Below are 4,947 nucleotides of genomic sequence, written 5' to 3'. Positions count from 1 at the left end.
GAGAATATCTAGGTATGATCATGTGTATAGGCATCACGTCCGAGACAAGTAGACCGACTCCTGCCTGCATCTACTACTATTACTCCACTCATCGACCGCTATCCAGCATGCATCTAGAGTATTAAGTTCATAAAATAGAGTAACGCTTTAAGCAAGATGACATGATGTCGAGGGATAAATTCATGCAATATGACAAAACCCCATCTTGTATCCTCGATGGCAACATACTAATACGTGCCTTGCTGCCCCTACTGTCACTGGAAAGGACACCGCAAGATTGAACCCCAAGCTAAGCACTTCTCCCATTGCAAGAAAAACCAATCTAGTAGGCCAAACCAAACTGATAATTCCAAGAGAGTTGCAAAGATAACCAATCATACATAAAAGAATTCAGAGAAGATTCAAATATTGTTCATAGTAATCTTGATCATAAACCCACAATTCATCGGTCTCAACAAACACACCGCAAAAAGAAGATTACATCAAATAGATCTCCACGAAGAGGGGGAGAACATTGTATTGAGATCCAAAAAGAGAGAAGAAGCCATTTAGCTAAAAACACTACAAAAAAAGGACACATCCATGACATTTTGGGCCGAACGAAATTTTTTTATGTCATACATATGACACTTCTATGACGATAATTGTGACAAAACCCGGTATCATCATAGATGTGGTGCGCTCCTACTTCTATTACAAAAAATGGGATTTTCGTCCTGGGCGGGCCGGAGACGCAGCTGCATGACATTCTTTGGGTCGTCCATGACGGAAAAAACCGTGGTAGAAGCGAGGGCGAGGAAAATTTCGGGGAGTTCCCGGTTACGGTGGGAGGTCGGGGGTCGAGCAATGCGCGTTTCTCTCGTACACGTACGCGCGTGTGTGCGAGGCGTTGGCTCTAACTGAACCCGAGCGAGGCATTGGGTTCTAACTGAACCCGAGCGATTGCACTACAGGCTACGCGTTACTGAACCCGAGCGATCGATCGATGGCTGTTAACTGAACCCGATCGAGCGATTCCTTCGCTACTTCTGCTAACTGAAGCCGATCGATGCTGCCTCTGGATGAACAGTGAGCGTTGCGGGGGGGTTTGGATGAACAGTTCCCGATGGGGGTGGATGAATAGGACCCCGTGGTTTTGCCTCTGGATGAACAGGACCCCGATCGATCGAGCCAGTTGGGGCTGGATGAACAGGACCCCGATGTAAGTGCATCTAGTGCCTACCCTCCTAGTTGGTTTTGGAGTATTGACGACAAAACTGGTTGAGGGACTAATGTGTTTGTGAGAATTGCAGGATAACACAGGTAGTAGTCCCTCAATGATTCGGTTTTCCTACCAGAGATGATCCCTAAAAATGTATGAAGACTTTGAAGTCAAAGGTGGTATGTGAAGACATTCACATTGAAGACTATGACAAGAGAACATTGTGTGAAGACTGTGGAGCGCGAAGACTTGGATGTTTCGTCGTTCTTTTTCTTCTTTGTTGAGTCATAGGAACCACCGTACTGTTAAGTGGGGTCAGAGAACCCGTCAGAATGACTGAAGTGATGCTTAACCAGAATCCTATGTCTTCGAGCAAGACAATGAGAGCAATCTTATCCAGAGTTAGATAAGTCAGCTTTGCTGTAGCCCAAGTAAAGTTGTGTGTGTGTTTGAAATCTGACCGTTGGAACACGTGTCAGTTCCATAGTGACCCAGGGTCATTTGACAAATCAGGTCGGGTTGCCTAGTGGCTATAAATAGCCCCCCCCTACAACCAAAACGGTTGGCTGCTCAAGTTAGTGTACGGCTTTTGTCGTTTGAGAGCAACCCACCTCGAAGCCTTTGAGAGAGAATTCCTTGCGAGGATAAAGCCCTAAACACCCAGAGCCAAAGAGTGTTAGGAATCACTTAAGTCTTCCTTGTCTGTGTGATCTGAAGACTTATTACCTTGAGGATGTGAATCCTCCAGCCGGTTAGGCATCGCGTTCTGAGCATCCAGAGTCATTGTGGATCGCCGGTGAACGAAGTCTATGAAGGTTTGGGAGTCTACCTTGAAGACTTACAGAGTGATTGGGCGAGGACTGGGTGTCCTTAGCTCAAGGGGAATAAGGTGAAGACGCGGTCTTCTGAGTTGCAATCTCAGCTCCCTAACAGACGTACAGTTGTCACAGCAACTGGAACTGGTCCAACAAATCATTGTCTTCAACGAGTCACTGGTTTTCATCCTTCCCTCTCCTTTACTTATGGTTGGCCCTGGTGAAGTCATTGTATGATTGCATTATCTTTTGTCTTCACTGAGTGACTGCTTGTTCTGATTGGCTTCACACTATCTTCCTATCTGATCTAAACTGCCTAGCTGCTATTAGTCATTGTGCTTTCACTTCATTGATATTTGACTATGGCTTGCTTAGTGTAGTCTACCTTCCGCTGCATGGTAATAGGTTTATTTCTATCGTTTGTCTTCGAAACTTCCATGTTTTGAAGACTTTCATAAAAATCGCCTATTCACCCCCCCCCTGTAGTCGATCACTAGCACTTTCAATTGGTATCAGAGCAAGGTACTCCCTTGTTCTGTGTGATTCGGTTTAACCACCTGGAGTTTTAGCTATGTCGACTGCAGGGATAATCAAAGTCTCCGCTGCGTGCCCTGTCTTCGATGGAACTGAATATCCCTACTGGAAGAATAAGATGCGCATGCATCTTGAAGCCATTGATGTCGACCTATGATATGTCGTCAAGAATGGCGTTCCCAAGGCTGGTGAAGGTGTCACCGCTACTGATGTCAAGAAGTTCGTTGAACTGGACTCCACTGCCAAGAACATCATCTGTGGTCATCTGACCAAAGGACAGTATGGCCGTGTGAGTGCTTTGGAAACATCTAAGCTAGTCTGGGACTGGCTCTCCAAGGTCAACGAAGGTGTATCAACCCAGAGAGATCAGAGAATCAGTGTCCTTCGCAACGTCTTCAACCGCTTCAAGAGAAATGACAATGAGAATGTCCAGCTCACATTTGATCGACTCACTGACATCACAAATGAGCTTCAAGCCCTCGGCGCTAATGAGATCACCAAGCATGAAGTCGTCAAGACACTCCTGAGATCACTTGACAGCTCGTTCGACACTCTAGCCCTGATAATTCAAGAACGTCCTGACTTCAATACACTTGATCCATGTGACATACTTGAGAGGCTCAACACACATGAGTTTCAGCTTTCTGAGAAAAGAGACATCTACGGTCCCAACTATGGGCGAACTCGTGCCTTGAAGGCAAAAGTTGTCTCCTCATCTGAAGAAGAATCTGACAGCAGTTCTGATGATCCTAAAGACATTGGAAAGGAGCTTGCTATGCTTGTGAAGAAGTTCCAAAAATTCACCAAGAAGAAAGGCTTCAGAAAGTCTTCACGATCAAGCTCAAGGAATGATGAAGCTTCTGCTCATGACTACAAGAAGAGAACATGCCACAAGTGCAAGAAACCTGGCCACTACATCTCTGAGTGTTCGCAGTGGGACAATGAGAACAAGAAGAAAAAGAAGAGCAAGGAGTATGATTTTGACGACAAGAAGAAGAAGAAATACTCAAAGTCTTCTTCCAAGTCTTCCTCAAAGTCTTCATCACACAAGAAGAGCTCATCTGGCAAGGCTCGTGCGTTTGTTGGCAAGGAAATGGATTCAGAGGAGGAGTCCGCTTCGGAGGAGGCGGAGGTGGAGTCTGAGGAGGAGTCCGATTCTGGCGTTGCAAGTCTGGCTACAGCCTACGTTGCCAAGTCCATCTTGAACACTGAAGACAATGACTCCGTCACCAACGCCGATGCTAATTACAAGGACAACTCCACTCCGACCTACTGCTTCATGGCACGCGGTGCCAAGGTAAACTCATGTGCCACTCACTATCAAACATCAAGTGAAGATGACTCTGATTGTGGTTCCAAACCCAGCTACAAAACACTTGCTAAAATTGCAACTGAACAACAGAAAGCTATGGAACATATTCAAAAACTATTAGACAAAAGCGATGACCTCTTAGACGCTGAAATGACTCGATCTCAGTCCTTAATTGAAGACATAAAAAATCTTCATGTTAAGTATGAGGAACTTGAAAGTCGTCATGAAACGCTCTCAAAAACTCATGAAAAGCTTTCCTATGAGTATCTTCAAAGGAAGCAAGATCTTGAGAAATTGAGAGCGGCTCATGAAGATCTTCAAAAGGAAAACGAGTCACCTCGCGCCAAACAGATCAGTTCCGCTCAGGAAGGATTTGAACCACCATGTATTAAATGCATTGAGCGTGATAATGCTACTACTGTTGCTGAATGTTCTACTGCTGCTACTGTTGCAATATCTTCAACTGCTGATGTGGTAACTAACCCCTCTGCTGAGGATGCCACTGCTATTGCTGATGAGAATGCTAGGTTGAAGACATTGCTTGAAATAGGGATGTTCAAAAGTCTCAAAGCGCATCAGACATTATGTGATGTTCTCAAAAGGCAGATCCTGAACCGAAACCCTAGGAAAGAGGGTGTTGGGTTCGAAAGGAAAATGAATGCTGATGGCTCTTACTGGAAACCTGAGCAGTACCCCAAAACCACATGGGTTGCTGCAAAGGAACCTTCAGCGGATCCATCCACCCTATCTGGCTTCACTTGTGCTAATCCCATTGTTATTGATGAATCCTTTGATGCAAACTATAAACTGTTTAAGAATCAGAACGGTAAAGTGTTTGCCAGGAATATTGGTACTAACTACAGGAATGGGCCGCCTGTGAAGAAAGTCTGGGTGCCGAAAAGATGTTTGGAGAATCTTCCTGTGAATGTCGTCATGACACCACACATGAAGAAGACAAACCCCAAACCACAGGCTTCATACGGTCTAAAGGCTTCATACAGACAGAGGACTCACCTTAGTCGCACTAACGCAAATGTTTTGCAGGGAAACCTTACTGAGGCCTATGAATATGAGCACGTTTCATC

Source organism: Triticum urartu, chromosome 1 (assembly GCF_003073215.2).
Source record: "Triticum urartu cultivar G1812 chromosome 1, Tu2.1, whole genome shotgun sequence".
NCBI lineage: Eukaryota > Viridiplantae > Streptophyta > Magnoliopsida > Poales > Poaceae > Triticum > Triticum urartu.
The sequence above is the reverse complement of the archived record's forward strand: the minus strand, read 5'-3'. Positions refer to the sequence as shown.